Source organism: Ambystoma mexicanum, chromosome 14 (assembly GCF_040938575.1).
Source record: "Ambystoma mexicanum isolate Mex_15411 chromosome 14, UKY_AmexF1_1, whole genome shotgun sequence".
Lineage (NCBI taxonomy): Eukaryota > Metazoa > Chordata > Amphibia > Caudata > Ambystomatidae > Ambystoma > Ambystoma mexicanum.
Genome location: NC_090940.1, coordinates 378,123,843 through 378,142,147, shown reverse-complemented (window position 1 = coordinate 378,142,147; position 18,305 = coordinate 378,123,843). Strand labels below are relative to the sequence as shown.

The 18,305-nt window shown below is 45.0% G+C and overlaps 1 protein-coding gene across 2 annotated transcripts in view; it reads left to right on the top strand.

Annotated features, from left to right (window-relative positions):
• The window catches only part of MIA2 (MIA SH3 domain ER export factor 2), a 2,742,135-nt gene that overhangs the window by 1,281,350 nt on the left and 1,442,480 nt on the right, over positions 1–18,305 (top strand). The gene's annotated exons all lie outside the window — the stretch shown is intronic.

The following is an 18,305-nucleotide window of genomic DNA, read 5'->3' as shown; positions in this document are numbered from 1 at the left end:
CGCGGGAGGAGGCGTCCCCTCCCACTTTTACCATTTCAGTACGTGCCGACACAGAATGTCCGGTCTGCTTCATTCCACTGATGCGGCTTACTCGCCTCTGCTACTTACATTTGAGTGGCAAGCGTGGCCTCGGATGTCAGTCACCTTCGGTCATGCCCAAGCCACACAGGCACTGTTCTCTTCCTCTCTGACAGGGCTATCCCAGTGCTTTGCCCATACTGTTGAACAGTGACAATCTGCTTCGCCACCCTGGATCGAGTCTTCCAACTATCGCAGGCTGCCGTGGAATTCACTGCATAGTGTCCGTCTTCCCGCCTGTGCTCTTTAAGATGGCTCCAGGGTCTTCTCAGCATCAAAGGATGTCGGACGAGTGTGGCTCGATCCCTGGCCTCCCGGCTTCGATTTACTCCAGACAAACAGCGGAACGTTGCCAAACCTCTCGGGTGACTATATTTCGGATCGTTGTCATGTAAATCGAAATGGGACTCGGGATGCTGGAGAGGGTATTTATGGCTCGACAGAGCTACAGGTGCCTGCCTCTACATTCCATGGCAAATCAATAGCGCCCCCGCTTTTCTGAATTTACACCAGTTCGGTACTCTTAACTCTTGTTAGCCTGCTTTTCACTCACTCGCGATCCTGCCTGTGCGGAACATGCGGTCTGCACCAGAGCGCCCCAGAGTCACTCGTTCCTCTCAGACTTGCTGGGTAAGATGCTTCTAGGTGTTCTGCTTCATGTTTGCAGGACTGCTGAACCCGTGGCTTCTCCCAAATATGCACACCCTCTCTTTTCGGTCGCCGCGGCTTCCGCCGCGCTGGTTTGGAGCCACTTTGACCCCGAGACTCTGGTGCAGCCCAGCCACATGTGACCTCTCAACTGCTTGCGCCAAGTCTGTACAAAGTAGTTTCACAGGGCAAGCATTTCTTCTCTACACTTCCCGCTACGCAGCCTCTGCAGTTTGCAGTTTTAGAGGCACATACCCTCTCAGGGCCCTGCCTGGTCCTGGTGCCGTCTTGCTCCTCTACTTCTTTCTAACTCTGTATGCATGGCTAGCACTGTCTTCTCCAATACTGCTTCATTCTTAACTGCGCCTAATGGTCTTTTAAGCTTCTCAGTCTCCCTCAGGTGTAGGTCATTTTTACTAATTAGTTGACCACTCTTACATCTTTGTTCCTCTGCATCCCTCTTTCTCTTCCTCGTCCGAGTCTTGAGGGAATTGTAGTTCCCAGTGATAGTTTGTTTTCATAACCTCTTCTTTATTACAAAATTGATTTCTACTTTCCAAAACATTTAACAAAGGGATGTCACAAGAATCAGTCACACAACAGGTTTGAGAAGAGAAAAATGGATCTTTTGTCTTGAGACTTCTATTAATATATAACTGCCTCTTAACATGCTTTTGGGAGCTAGGGGAATTTATAATGGTAGGTATTTCTTGGGTTATAACAGAATGTTTATTACTTTTAACCCCACCAGGTTCATGGCTACATTTGTTTTCACTCAGGTGGTCCACTTGTTGAACCATGGAATCATGATGGCAACAAGCCATTAAATACTGTGGATTTTTGTAGGAGGTCTTCTTTACAAGAGGTTAAATACAGTGTCTTATCCCACAAGTATCCTTCCTCCCTTGATCTTTCCTTCACCCAGGAGTACACCCCCCCGCCACCCAAGGTCAGGATCAGGAAGCGTCTGCCTTTCCCTGGCCAGCTGGGAGGAGACTTTAGGCAGGGATTCAGTGAGGGATCCATAGGATTCATCACACTGCCTCGTCCCAAAGGGGGTAGTTTCCCTTTGAGGAGAGGGGGCGAATTCCCTGGATTTGTCACACCATCTTTATTTGTAGTTTTATTTTAGGGAAATTGGGCATGCACTGCACAATGTGCAGAGTGTCCATTTCTCTAAAATAAAAATCTGAACCCTGATGAGCTCCTTGGAGGAATCCTGGGGTGCTAATAGTGATAATCTATGTGTGCACAGACAGACACAGCTTGTAATGGCCGTGAGGCCACTCGGAGGCCCACACACCACTCAGATTTGCTTTGGCTAAGGCTGGCAGGCCATTGCCTTCTTTATCGATCCCTGAACATGGGGTTCATTGCTATGTGTACACAGCTGTGTGTACTGTGGGGCTTTGAGGTTGGACTGAACTTTATAACATTGACCGGCCATTTTGAATTTCATTCCTAACTCCTTGGTATCTCTTGCCTATATCTCTACTGTGTAAGTGACCTTGAGTTTAGGTGTATGGCACTCAAAGGTCTGCATTACAGGTGAGTGAAAAGAAGATTGATGCTTAACGGGGGCACAGTTTATCTGCAAGCGTCTTGTAGGTCATTGCCTAACAGGAACAAACGCGGTTTATCTAGCATGCCTGTGCTCACTCTTTGCTGACCGTTGTCAAGTGCCATATACCTCTCTTGTTGGTCTTGGTTTGCAAAGTGTACAGCGCCAAGCTTCACATTGTGTATATTTTTCACAGGCCCAGTAAGTGAACCACATAGAAAAAGCACCATCCTTTTTCGGGCCCTCAGGGTTGGGCTCTGAAGAATTCTCATAAATATGCCAATTCCTCCCACCTTAGAGCCCTCCAGCTCTTGTGCTAGACTTTGGGACTTAACTTTTTTCTGTTTGTTTTCTGTGTTTATTTCTTTGATTATGGAGTTTTAGATAACTCCATAGGCATCATCACTCCATAGGCATCATCTTTTCATGTGTGTCAGACCGCACCCTCTGCAGTGACACAGGGAAGCTTTTTAGGCTGTCCCACGGTTTAAATACCTTCTCTGGGATAAACTATTGTTTCCCATAGAATGTAAAGTTAAATTGACTTTATTAGTCTTTTTAAATTTTTTCCGACCGTGAACACTGGTAGCTAAAAATCGCAAGAGCCATGTTTTTCATGATGGCGCCTAAGCCCCCTTTGTTTAAACAGTTCACAGACTTCTTTTTTCTCCATTTCTTTTTGGAACGGTCCTTCTAGAGTTTGCCTCTGCGTGCCAAACCAGGTTTGGTCCCTTTGTTTCTATGCCTTTGGTAGTCTTCAGGAATGAAGACTGCCTCTGGCGCCCGAATGTCTGGGGTGGGCAGGAAGTGAGGGAGGTGCCCGAAACTCCCTGTGCTTAGTTTCATAGGAGACCCAAATTCACTCTGGCGTGATTGGCTGGCTGGCTGACTGTCCGGCAAGGACAGCCACCCTGCTGGGTGAGTGGCAGCTAGGCTGGAATGAATTGGAGAAAACTGTTTAAAAGGCGAGTCTCTTGGCTTGAAAGGCAGAGTCGACCATTGGAACGAAAGTACCGAAGACGAGCTAGAAGGGGGCGGGTGCTGCAACTACTGTATCCGTTGGTTTGCCCGGTGGAGCCCTGCTGCAGGTCAGAATCGCCTAGTTCACCTCGACAGAGAAGCCATTCAAGGATGATGTCTTCCTTTGAGTTGGTAGGACCAATCGACTCGTAAGCCACCTGGACACCATTCTCAGGGCTGGTTGGATTTTCCTCAGAGTGCTGCAGGAAACCGAATAACCAGGGAGAAGGATGCCAGCTTGTGTGGTTGAAAACATCTACCGGAATTGAAGAATTGCCAGTATGCCAGCTTTGTGACCAGTCCAGGAGTCCCCCAACGTCCTCCCTCTTGTCCCCGTGACTGAGGCTCAGGAACAGCAAGATCTGCAGGAGCTGCCAGGAACAGAATTCTTCAGCTGCATCTTTTTCTTCAATATAAGGTACTGTGAAAACCCGACCGAGAGAACTTACCTCTCACGCGAAGGTTTGTGGAACTTTGGCAACTTGCAGGTCTAGTCAGCTTGTTACCCAACATATGAACCTTTCTTCCGTGAACTACTTCCGAGAACCGTGGCAAATACTTCTGTTTAAATACCAGAATAGTGTTTACCTATACAAGACACTAGTCCATTGACTTTGGCCTACCTATTGCATTGAATCAACTCCTCTGGTGAACTCAAACTATTTGCACTGTTTTAGAGTAACTGAAATCTTTGTTTTATTAATTTATGCCTTTTTGCTCCTACCTCAAATACTCTGAAGGCCATTTTGCTCCTCCTTCGAAGTAGTGTAAATATTTCAGAACCGGTTAGAGTGAAGTATTGTATATTTTTGTGTGATATTGATTGCCTCGTTTTTGTGAATGTTTTCTAACTGACTGTGTAATAAATTAAGAAGTGTTTTGCCAGGAAACCTTGAGTTTAAGTGTCTACCTGAATTCTTGTGATTGTAGACCTCTGTGTAACATCATTACAAGCTCATATTCCCTCTTGAGATAAGCCTGGCTGCTCAGCTCGCTACCAAAAACTGTCTGGGACAGACTTATACCAAAGGTTGGTTTCGCTTAGACCTGTAGTCCTAGTTGTGTGCAGTGGTCCCAAAGGGTACTGCGTAAAAACCTTGCCTAACAGGCTCCTCTTGCGGTAGTCCCAAACATGTAGCATCTAACAGCATTGCATGCTACAAGTTTGTGAGGAGTCTGAAAATGTTATCCTATTAAAGGGGTGGTGTTGTTCAGCGAGTCTGCTGTCTGAAGAGAGAAATGGTTGTTTGACCGTGGCAAAACATTCTGTTGCTGTACCTCAGATTCATGTTAATTAGTAGGAGCACTGCTTCTTTGAAAGAGATAAGGTTCTTAAGGCTCCCTTGACCCTCTCCTGCCACGAGATAGTGAGTATGTCGAGCAGACCAGAGGATCCTTCTATACAATCTTCTGGCCCATCATCTGCTAACTTGAGTGGCATCTAGTCTCAATGGTCACCCCACTAAATGTACCCAGAGCAAGGAATTGGACCTTATCACCACAGAGTGTTTACATGGTTTATGAAGATAGTCATAAAGCACCACAGAATGTGTGCCTCTTCTTAATGGGTGTGCATTTGGGCAGGCACTTAAAAAAAATGCTGTGCTCTCTGAAGGCACATTTTGAAGTTTGCCAGTACCTAAGAGTGCTGTATGAAGTGTGGTGGATCAACAGAAACTTGAGGGAGAAGTAAGCTTTTAAAATGTTTTTATAGTTTGGGTATTCAAATTCCTGGGGATTGATTATCTTAAAAATTAAAAGGAATCTCCTATCTGGAAAAACTGTAATTGAAAGGTTAAGGAAGAAGGCAAACAATTGTATGTTCTGTGTTACAAACGCGTCTGCTGAATACAGACAACTGATAGGTGATTCACTTTTTTATTAAAGACAAAAGACAAGAGAAGTGGAGGGATGTCTTTGAGGGGAGGTAGAATAAAAAGACACTTTCTAAGATCATGAACTGTGCCAGGATAGGTGAAACAATACTTTTTATGCCCGACTGTATGCATTGCGAGAAACCTGAGGGTGTCCTCACACATACTCCCCTTGATCCTCTTCTCAGGTGGCGGGAAAGGCCATCACTTTTGGATCCTGGCTCTGGGGGTGGAGTTGTGAGGGAGAATCACCTGGGTGGAAGGTCTTTGGGGATTGGGGAGAGGATATCTGCAGGCGAGACATGGTGTCCCCCTTTTCCTTGTGAGAACAACGCTCTGCCAGATTGACTCTTCCTAGCCTGCACTGTCATGTGAGAGCATTGACCTTCCCAGCCCCTTTGAATCCTCTCTTCGTGGCCTACTAAACGGACAAGTTAATTAGACCCACATAGAAGTACTGTGCGCTAATGACCACTCTAGATTTAAGAACTGTTAATACCCTATTCCCCCAAACCCACCCATTTGGGTTTGAAAATTGTGAGAAAAAAAATCAAAAAATTGGGAAAGGCGACTCACGCTCAGGAGGTTGTGTCTCTAAACAGCTTAGTATTCTTACAAATAGGTATACAAATAACCAGTTGTTCTATTGTAGTATAGGATTTATTTCATAGTGTACACAGCTGACACTTGTTTCGACCACCTTGTCGTTCTCAAAGCCTATTTCCGATGATTATAATTCATTAACCTGAATGGACTGTCAAGTCCTTATTAGAAAAAATGTTGTTTTGGTTGAGCAATGTAGTTCATATCGGGTTACGTGGACCTAATGGTCCGTGTCTGCCTCATCTGAGGTCAGGTTGATGTGTCTCAGCCAAAAATTGCAGCAACCGTCTGAGTCAAATAAGAGTTACCAGACAGCAACTCGAAAACTCCACTTCAGTGCTAGATAATGTTGAAAGAATTCTATAATACCTGTAATAGGCGATGTCTAAGTGTAGGGATCAATCACTTAGTTCCAGGGGGAGGAAGGAGCCTCCCTCTGGAACAGTCTCCCTGCCACTCTAAAACTTGAGGAGGAGAAGCACCTCAAGACCTTCCTCTTTTCTTATGGCTTTGCTCCCCCTCTCCTTTGCGGATCTGTTCTCTCTTGGCACTGTGCACCTGGCCACCCTCTGTCCTCCAGCCCATGTACCTGCTCACCCTGCCACCTTCCCACACTGCCTCCAGGCCACCCCTTGCACTGGGGTCTGTATCTGTACCCATACAGCCCCCCTTTTTCTTCCTGCACTTATCAGACCTACCCTGTCTGCTGCCTTAAACATAGCACTTGCAAATTGCTGGCTGCACTACCACTGTTTGTTGCCTTTATTATGTATTTATGTATTATTATTTATCTGTTTCTCCTTTGCTTCGCACTTTCCACTTCTCCCCCCTTCCATGCACTTTTCCCCTCCTCCTCTCCCATGCACTTGCACGTTCTCAATGTCACTGGTCCCAGTAAGTTCGTTGTTTTGTTCTCCCCTGCTCCCCTCCCTTGCCTTGTTGCGCTCTGATACACTTGTGTACGATAGAAATAAAATATCAATATCAATCCCCCAAACAGTTTAGCCAGGCTGACAACCCTGGAATGGCCCCATGCTCTACGGCGACTCTGTCTTCTACCTTTACACACTGTGACACACTTACCATTTACCATCGCGTCGTGCTGCAAACCCCCTGGCCTCTCTAAGCAATGTTATTCGTGAAAATCGTTTTTAGTACTGCCTGCCTGTTGCTCTGAAAGTATGCATTTTCGGGATAATTATTAGCTTGCCCTCTGCATCATATTGTTTCATACCCACCTGCAACTGCATGTTTTGATGTAGCACCCCATAGCATGAGGCGGGGCTCTCCAAATTGTGCACCCAAACTTATGCTGCTCCTTACCTACGTGTAACTGCATGTTTTGATGTAGCACCCCTTACCATGAGGCAAGGTTTTCCAAATTGTGCACTCAATTTATACGACCTCAGTCTAATGCTTGATGTAAATTGAATGTAACAAATGTCTGTAACTTAAGCAAGCTACTACTGTAACTGAACGTCTATGCAAGCTACCAATGTAACCATCCTCCTTAAGCAAAAGCACCCAGATGCCTCTGGGTTTGGTGCGCTATACAAATGGTAAAATAAATAAGAACCAATTTCTCCATTTCCCCTGCCTTTTATAGGCTGTTGCACACCATTTACCCGTATTCATACCACTCTAGTACCGAGATGAGGAAGAGGCCTTCAGACTGTTGTAAAGGTCAAGCATGTCCAGAGTACTCCACTAACTATGGTCAGGCAATTGGGTCTGAGGACTCGCACCTGAAACCTGTCAAATGGTTGTAGGTATATAAAAGGTGGAGACGACAAGGAGAACGGAGATACCAGCAGGAGAGAAGCTGGGCTGAGCGTTGTGGGCCTGAGAGAAGATAAGTCCTGTGGAGGTAGCCAAGTTAGGGTCCTGTCAGGAAACCAGGACACCGGCAAGTATCCAGAAGGAACGGTGGTGCTGAGGACTGAGCGGGTCGTAAGAGGGCCACCGTGGTGGAAGCCTAATTGGTTGGTGCTAGTAGCAGGAGCTACGGGGCACAGAAGAAATCGGAGAGCTGCAAGCTACCGGCAGCGTCCGTGTGAAGCAAGCGGAGCTGCCGGCAACTCGCAGAGAGCGGAGCGAGCTGCGAGCAAGGCTCGCAATCCAACAGAAACCTGTACACAGAGCTGAAGAAGAGAAGCAGCCACACAGATGAGATGTCAGGGACGGTGAGTGAACAGAAGGAAACACTCGAACCGGGATGCTCCTGGGAGCTGTACATGGAAAAAGGGAATGCCAAATGAATGAAAGATGATGTGCAAGATAAACCCAAAGTAAAGGGTTGGGATGAATAATACGAATAAGATGAACTGTGAGGAAAAGGAAAAAAAGCTTTGAATTATTGAATTCCGAACTAAAATAAAGCTTTTTACAAGCATAAGAAAGCTTTTGATAAGCCTATGAACAGATTTGTGTGAAGTACACGTACAATATATTGAAAGCAAAGAACAAATCTAATGAAATACATTGCCTAGTTGCCTACTTCCCCCATCCTAGCAACAGCCTTCGGCAGCTGTGGTCCTTCATCTCCACATACCTTCTACGCTGTGTGTACACTTCAGCTGTAATTGTCTTGTTCTGAATCTTTATCTTGCTACCAGTCCCTTTTCTTCCTGACGTTTACTCTGTCTCTTTGACCATGCTGTCTCACACTGCAGTAAGCCTCTGACCTACCTAATCTCAGCCTGTGCCTCCATACTGCTACCGATAACATAAAAAAACGTATCTATGCTGCTACTGAGGCCTGCAAAATCCAATTTATGTGCTGCTTCACAATTGCCTTCGGTGTTCATTGGTTAGTTATTGCCTTTTCCCCTCACTTTGAACTTCTAATCTTGGTGTCAGTAACTATTGATTTGTTTAAAATGTTATGCCTTTTTACGTCTATTAGAAAAAAGTCGAATCTAGGTCTTCTGAAAGTTATGCCTTTTAACTTAACCTTTGAATGTCAAACTTGGTACATTTTGAAATGGCGGCTGTGCTGATAAGCTAGGCTATGTATCGGTACACTGAATGTCAAATTTGTCTGCTTAAATCTACGCTCTGTACCTTCATATTTGCTATCTCACTCTCTTGGAAAGCCATAACTGTGAGTGCTTGCAATTACTGATTGCATACTAAGTTTACCTTCTGTTCTTGCTTCTCTTCCTGGTATCGTGCTCTCTGCTTTTTGGTAACCTCAAACGTACTCCTCTGGACACTTGATTTATTGTTCTTTGTCTCCCTGGGGCATTTCCAAATGACCAAGCTCGGTTAGCTTTCTTCTTATCATACTTGATTGGAAGTGCAGCGGATTGGTCGGTGCCGTTGGTGACCCATAATGATCCGTTGTTACAGGACTATGGGGGGTTCCAGAGAGAAATGGAAAAACTGTTTGCTCACCATACCCAGGAACAAGCAGTGGATAACAAACTTTTATCCCTCCGGCAGGGGAACTAAGACTTGTTAACATACATTGCGACTTTCAGTAGACTGGTTGCTGAAGCCAGGTGGCCAGAAAACAAAAGAACCACGTTATTCCATCAAGGCTTACGAGGCGAATTAAAGGACGTCTTGGCCCAAGTAGTTGATCCCCCCCCAGAGACTGTACCGAATTCATAAATCTGGTCGTGCAGCTACATTGCAGGACCAAAAAGCAGACCGGTCCAAAGCAGACTCTCGCGTAGTTTATGTTCGTCCTAAAGACAATGTGCCACAGGGGCCAGATAACGCCGTAGAATCCATGCAGATCGGAGGGATACGACCTCCATTAACAAAACAAGAGCGGGATAAAAGACAACAGCAACTTTGTATTGTGGAAAACCAGGACATTTTCTGAAAGACTGCCCAATAAAACCCCCAAGGAGGACAGTCGGGCCACAGAAAAGGATGAAGTTAATGAATCGGAAAACTACCAAGCTCGGCAACCGTAGAGGTCAGTTTGTCGAGTGATGAGAAAGAGCCACTGACCTCACACTTGCGATACCCGTGATCTTAATAAATCACCAACAATCGTCCAAGATGCATGCCCTAGAAGCGTACATCGACAGCGGAGCAGTTGGGAACTATATAGATCAAGAGTTGGCAGCAGATATGGGGTTCCCTTTGTGTTCTAATTCTACCAGGGACAAGGTGACTACCGTGGATGGGACAGAAATCGACTCCGGACCAGTAACCCAGTGCACAGCAGTAGTAACCTTGCTGTGCCAGGATGGACATCGGGAGTGTATTTTGTTCCATCTTATGAAGGCACCTCAGTTCCGGTTGATACTAGGGATGCCATGGTTGGTTGCTCACAACCCTTTGATAGACTGGCGGGCATGGAAATCAACCTTCTCCAGCAACTGCTCCCTAACTTGCTACTCTCCTGACCCGGAACCCGACTCCTGTGTCTCCAAGACTTCCAATACGAGAGCCTCTACTCTGCGAGTAACTAATACTTTGCCAGATGAATATTGTGACTTTCAGGAAGTATTCCAAAAAGACCAGGCTAACACTTTGCCGCCACATAGGCCTTATGATTGTCAAATTGACTTTATTCCTGGGGCACAAATCCCTTGCAGCAGGATCTACGCTCTTACCAAACCAGAAAACCTTCACCTGAAATCCTATTCGGACCAGTACCTTGCAAATGGATTTATCTGCCCATCTAAGTCCCCAACAGCCTGTCCTTTGTTCTTCGTACCGAAAAAGGAATTGGACTTAAAGGATAGTTCCGGGACTTTTTTTTTATTGTTCCTATGGTTCGGCCATGTGTTTTTAAGCATAAATCGGTAGATCGTAGAAAACTTTCCTATGGACCTTACCCGACACTTCGCCCATTAACGTACTCGAAAACATCCGCCATTTTATGATAATCCTCTCACTTGCCGCATCGCCCTGGCTCACCTGCTTTTGCGGCACTAAATCAAATCCCCCGCCCCTGAAACAGACTTGATCAAAACATTCATATTCCCCGCCTCTATCCGTGACGTGACTGAGCTGCGTAGGCAAACGCGCCCAGGCGTCTTCTACGCGACTCCACACAGAACCAGGAAATCAACACAGATGAGCTCAAACAACACAGCGCGCCACAATTGGGAATATGAAACTGTACTTTTAAATTAAACCGCAAGATTGTAAATTTGGTAAAGTACATTTATTTGACATCAAATGTTTTGAGAATATTCAGCGATTTGCATTTTTATTTGCTCTCGATCCAAAATATTTCGTCTTGAGGCAAGCGATGTTCGTGTGCAGTAGACAGGGTGTTGGTTTACGATAAAATAAGCTCTTCGGTCACACTGATAATCGCATGGCTATTCCAACAACGAGGCACTAGGGCACCACAACGGTCTGTATGTTGCATCTAGCCGTTAGTACCGCGTAAGGGCATACTTGTACTTGGCGATCGTCCCACAAAATGGTCAGGGTGCTAACGTTGTTCACGCGGAGAAGCAGCTGGCGGTTAAAAAAGCCATCCGCCGGTGTCTGGTACTCGTGACACAGACAATAATGGACGATGTATCTATTTGAAAAACATAAAAAAAGGAAATTAGTCTCACCATCAGATCTTTATTAAAATTATTCATTTTATATATTAGGTCTGGAAATTATTTCATAGCTAGGACAGTGCAACTGGGTTTTATACGTCAAGGGGGGCTGTAGGATACTGAGACAGTCCCCCAGTGCAGGGGTTGACAGGGAGTGCAGGTGGAGAGTGGAAGGGCCCAGGACCGAGGTCGCAGACAGTGGACAAGTTGTAGCAGGGGAGAGGGAGAGAGAAAGCAGAAGCAAAGAGGAAGGTTTGGAGGTGCTTCCGTAAAAGGAGACGGTTCTCCCCAAGATAGTGCGCGGTACAAAACAATATGCCACATAGAATGAACAAGTACAACTTAACCCGTCTTTAAAGCTACTGTATAGTAATTAAATTGCGGTATAAACTCATCTAAAGAGTTACTTACATTATATTTGCATTTTCCATTGTGTCTGTGCGTAGGGCAGCCCCGAAATACCACTCCTTCTATGCCGACGTTTTATTTCTTCTAATGAACGAACATGAAATGGCTTTCGTTTCTGAAATTATATTCATTATCGTTTCTTACGTGGTCCCGGCCTGTCAAGGTCAAATAACAATAGAACCTTATACTGAGTCGTGGGCCATTCTGGCACCCGAGAAAAAATCAAAGCAGCTGACCTTCACTTTGAACGAACACACATTCCTAGTTAGCTACATTCAGTGTAAGGCCGTCTAACAGGACTTGAAATTTACACTCCATCTTTGCATTTTGTCTGCTTGCTTTGCTGCCCCACAGAACCATAAATACGGAGACATTCTATATTTTTGGAAAAATAATTTATATTACTGTTTGGTTTAATTTAATGCGCAAATGAACAAGGTTGGATATATAAACATATTCAATGGGCCTGCGACATGAGGAGACTCGAGAGAACAGACAATCAAATTACAATCATTTAAACCGTGATGTGTATTTCTCAATGAGCTCTTCTTTAGGTGGACATGGAACAGAGGCAATGTTGGGTGGCAATGCAGTTGTCACCTGCACAGGTTCGTTCACAACTCCATTTATGTGCCTATCTAGGACGTCAACAATAAGTCTCTCAATAAACTCATATTGCATATCCTCAAACACTGGTTTGATCACCCATTGTTTACTTCTTTTAGTGAAGGCCTTATTGTAGCGAAGCGTCCCTAAAGTTCCGGTCGTCCTACTTTGTTGACGGCCGACATTATGGTTATGTGCCAAGACCGCTAAAAGAGTCCGATTTTTCATGCCCTCCATGCCAAAATGCAATCGTTTTGGCCTGTACTTTAGGCACATATTGTGGAACACCTCCAAATCTCCTGTGTGGCAGAATTCCGTGAGTCCCCTCAAAGCTTTTGTTATAGTTTTATCAAACACAATCTTTTCAATGGCTTTGTGAGTGGGTGATGAAGGAATCAACCACTTCTTCTTCCGTGCCTCCTCTGTGGACAAATGGCCATGTTCACAATTGTGGAAATGTTGGTTCGTGTTCCAGCTGTGCACGTTTGTACAGTGTAGCATTACTGACCGCCATTTTTCCAGTAGAATTTCCAACGACCCTCCACATGTTTTTGAGCTCCACCAAAGATGGTTGCTGATTGACTTGGACCACTGTGAAATACCTTGCATATCTTTTTTTTTACCTGCAGCCGACAATTTTTTATTGATTGTTTTTGCAAGATGCGAAACGTCAAATTGGTGATTTATATTTTTGTACTCTTCTCTCATTGTCTTGGCAATTGAAACGTGTCTGTCCGTGGCTATCAGGTCGATCACCATTCCCCGCGATTGTAGTTCTTGCAATGATGCTACAAAGCCAACTTTCTCCATGGCCACTGAGGATGTACTTTGTGACACCTGCACAACCACCGAACTCACAATTTTCTTACTTTCCATGTCCTGAAAGTGGTAGGTGCAGTACTTGGCTGAAAATCCTGGGCTGTCGCACTGTCCATCACCGGCTAGCCTGAACCGTTTGCCCGCGAATGTACTATCAATAGACATTTTTTCCATTCTCCAAGCTTCGCTAATGGCGGGAAATAGATAATCGGTTTGGTATTTGTAGAACTGAGTTTTCGCAATGAAACAGATTCCCACAAACTGAAAGAAAGACTCTAATTTTTTAAAACTTGAACCACTAAAAAGTGCAGCCGCTGCACAAAGTAGATTGCCTGCTGGCAGTTGTCCCAGCGTGGGTTGTGCAGACCATGAGAAAGGATGATATTTTGTACAGGTGGCATGTATTTTAAGGTTAGTGCCTCGAATTGCACGAGTCACATTAATCAATGGCTCCCCACATACTTCCCCACCTACCGAATGCCCACATTTCAACCGAATAATAATATCAATCAAACAACTATCGAATACAATGAATTTGGCCTCTTTCCTTATACTGTCACTCTGCATCCCAGCTGGTTCGGCCTGTAACGTTGAGGACATGTCACTCACATGAAAGGTAGAATCTCTGATATCGTCTTCCGCTATGTTCAGTGATATTGAAGGTGTTTCATTGTAGTCCACTTCATTCTCTTCCATTGCAACATCTGTTCCTTCTCCGGCAATGGGTGAATAGGACAATTTCTTCAACTTTCTCGCGGTCTTAGTTTTTGCGGGTGTGGATTCTGTGAATTTATCTCCAACTGCATCCGAACTACCAGGAGGACATTCACTATCAATGGCTGGTGGTGGTATAGCTCCGTTGTCAATCACTTCATATTCTTCCCATTGGCACGATGCATCTCCAGTCTCAAGTCCCTGCCAAAAGGTTTGACGAGCAACATCTCTCGTTCGCTTCACTGTCTGTGTAGATCTAGTTCGTACACCCACTCGCAACTAGAGGACAGATTGGAAAAGGGATGTTCAGTTTAAACACAACTTACAGTATTGAACTATTAACAGTGAAAAACAACATAATATAGTGACCAGGACACTAACCTTCTTTTGCTTTCTTTTCTTTGAAACTTTCTTGCCTCGAACTTCAACATCAGGACGCTGTTGCTCTGACTCGTGTGTGCATGTCTCCACTTCCTCTTGCGCTGCAACGACTACATTTTCATGATAAGCACATCCATCACGCACTGACGCTCCATCGACTCCCTGAAACATAGAACTTTCATTAGTATGTATAATAATATTGAAAACACAAAATGTACTTGGGGACCAATACCCACATACATCTCAATAGCAAAACACGAATGAACGCTTTGTGTAGAACATTCAAACGACAATTATTCACGCATTGTTGATCTAGTTAGATGGAACTGTCAAGATCCATACCTCGGGCTCCTCATAGACTTCCATTGATGATATTATTGAAGATGATGCTTCAGTGACTCCCTGAAACACAGTAATTGCATTAGTATGGTTTTCTATTTTGATAAAAAGAACAGAAACTTTGTGCAGGCGTGAACGGCTCATCTAAATAGACCTGCACAAATGATCAGTTGTCTAAAATAAATAATGGATATGTAAATATGATTTGATTTGCTTGATCGTTGGAAGTGTCACCACCCAGAGATCTACATCAACTACTAGGGGTGATGTTCTTGTAGAAGAAGCTCTGTCATCTCCCTGAAACATAGTACTTGCGTTAATAAAGAAGGAAGTATAGCGGATGTAATCACGTCATATGATTTCGCTTGATCGAACTGTCAGTATCCATACCTCGAAATGCATAAGAACATCAAGGGACGATGTAACTGCGGTGCACACTTCTGCAAGCTGTTGCGCCGACCCGTAACTGCATGCTCCCCCTTCTTCTTGGACTAATGCTCCATCGACTCCCTGAAACATAGGACTTTCATTAGTAATGAACACAAAATTGAAAAAAGAAGACACATAGGAGGGCGACGGAACTGTCCTGAAACGTACCTCGAGCATCTGAGTGACATCAACGGTAGTCGTCAATACGTTGGACTCCTCAGCATCTCCCTGAAAGACAGTACTTGCATTATTTTGGATAACAATAATTATAACTGAAAACAAAGACTAGAGGACGAGTACAAGGGTGTACCATTAGGTAACATAATTACACGATAAATTAAAACTATTGATTTACATGCCTAAAACAAGTCAGTGGCAGAATAGCCAAGTAAGATTACCCGATAGGCGCTTGAAGTGGCTGATGACTGCAATAACGACACGGATGGAGAATCTTCCGCCTTCATATTGAGTGGATACATAAATGGGAAATTATTGTTAGCTAATGCTACACACTACCGCAAGGCCAAGAGATAAATACGTAAACTTGACTCACCAGTGTAGGGATGTGGACGAATAGAGTGGGAATAGCGGTTGAGAGCAATTTTCGCCTCGCTCGCGGTGTGTTCTTCTTTATTAGCAATGATGTGGAGTACATGTCAGAGGTAAAGTGCCTGCTGCAGATGCGGTATCGATCACCCCTCTTGTCCGCAAAGACCTCTAGGACTCTACTTTCAAGCTCAGACGGTGGATATCCGCAATATCGGACCCATTCTCTTATCTGATCTATTGTCTTAGGGAAAACATGCATTATAGTACCTTCAGATTTATTATGGGTCTTCGAAGGGCAACCGCCAATGGAACAGGCTGGCATTGTGGAAAGTTCTGAAAAGTAAAGATCAATAATTCTCTATGAATACCAATGTAAACTCAGAACATGTGACTAGTTCCTTGCATGTACTGTCTTGAACGAAAAGAAATTGGACGCAAAATGATTATCGTACATGGCCTTACCTTGACGAACAAACAGTTAGATGCAGGGATCAGAGTAGTTTCTTGTCGTAGAACAGGGAGCAGTTCACAGGTTGCAAACTGACGAGTTTCCTCGAAGTGGTCACGGAAGTTCACAGAGACGAAGAGCAGATAACCAGCACCTTCACGGGTTGACTAGCAAAGCGCAAAGAAGTGCTCATTAGAAATATGAAGTGGGTTATAAAGAATTCGAAACAGGGGTGTGTTTGTGAATGAATGACGTGTATATGTCGTGGCATTATGTGGATTGCAGGGGGCCGTCCAGCGTGAGGGGGGATGCTTGGCAGGAGACACGGGGTCTGGAGGTAGATATGGGAACAACAACCCATGCTCTGTAGACCACATTGAAGTGTACATGGTCTTTGGCACCTCTTGGCCTTTATCGCTCCCTGACTGCTCCAGTTGCCAGCACAAGTACCCCGGTGCGAACTGCCTTTGATAGGGCGGGGGGTGGATTGGGGCGGTGGTCGTGCAGACAAGACTCGTTTGCCGCAGGGCCTCACCAAGGAGAGGCCATCTAACTGCATGTAAGAGGCTGGCTGCAGGATCTAGTACATGGAAGGCAGGGGGGTGAGTTTATAAATACCTCACCCTCCCAGGAGAATATATGGGTGCAGTTCACCCTGGAGACCCTGGATGCCTAGGCAGTTAGTCAGCAGCAGGCTGGCCTGTGGTGGCAAGGCGGCACGGGCCAGAGGTGGTCATCTCTGTACCCGGTGCCCAAAAGGATGATTTATTATGATCAACCATATTTACCTATAACCATGTTTTGTATCAGTAAAATACAACGGCCTTCCTTTTATTGCCAACGCTTGAACAAATCAAAACAACCATTGTTAAAATATATATTGGGTTTTATTTTGGATCTTAATTTCAATTGAACATAAATAATAAACATTACACATTGTAAATTTGCGGTTGCAGCACATCCAGGGAAAATCCGCGGTATTGTCCACTGTCGCTGGGGAAATGTTGTCTAATGGCAAGTACCGCACAGGCAGGTATTACTCTCCGAACGCGGTGTCCGAGCCTCCCGTGAAGCCACCAAGTGAAGCAACGATAGGCCACCAGCCTGTACCACCTGTGAAAATGAAAGATGCAAACTGTATTAAAATGACAAAACTTTCTTATCACTGTCGATTCAGGTAAAAAATGTCATTCTGCTTTGAAAAAAATTCTATCTAGAAAATGCACAATATGGAACCAATTTACATGCATTCGAATGATATGTAGATGTAATTTTATATGTGGGAGACGACCATGACATAGTAGTGGCATCACTGGCATCACAAACAGAGTATACTTACTCGTTACTCGGATTACGCGGACGAACAGTGCCGCGAAGTTCGTGCATAAGCACCATCATCATCCTCAACACGGTCCGTGAGAGGCAGGCTTCCCTGAACTCTGGCAGCTCAGTGATGCATTGCGGACTTGGCTCTCCTTCCGAAATGTAGGCCAGGCATCCCGAGTTTTCTCGGCAGCAGCAGTTCTCCTCCTCAGTTGGCATTAGCTCGCACCGATTGCACGTGCACCAGGTGGAGACGCCGTCCATGCGACATGGTCCAGGCTCTTCATCCGTTGACTGGTCCTCCCAACTGCCGTCCGAATCCCCATCGTTTTCGCGTGCTTGCCTTTCCAGTAGTTCTTCCTCGGTGTACTCGGGCTCGTACATATACAGCATTATTGTAGCCATTATGTGGTAAAGAAAGTAAAATAATTTATAGCGGTGGTACTGGTATCTGTTCACACGGGCTACAATCAACGAAGGTAGCTGACCAGAGCACAGAAACGAGTCACAGAATACTCAAAGTAACACAGAGAGAGGAATGGATTCGAAAATCTGCTGCTGTGTGTTGTGAAACGGTCTGTTTATACTTATTGAGGAAAGAGGCGTCCTGCCATTTCCATGGCGACACTTCATTAGCTGAGGCGCAGCGATTGTTGACACGAAACGGGAAATGAGCGGTACGCGTCTGCTGATGTCAGGCTCAGGGGCGGGGGATTTGATTTAGTGCCGCAAAAGCAGGTGAGCCAGGGCGATGGGGGGAAATGATAGGATTATCATAAAATGGCGGATGTTTTCGAGTGCGTTAATGGACGAAAAGTCGGGTAAGGTCCATAGGAAAGTTTTCTACGATCTACCGATTTATGCTTAAAAACACATGGCCGAACCATAGGAACAATAAAAAAAAAGTCCCGGAACTATCCTTTAAGGACCTGTATTGATAACCCCGCAATAAACTAGATAACAGTGAAGAACCACTACCC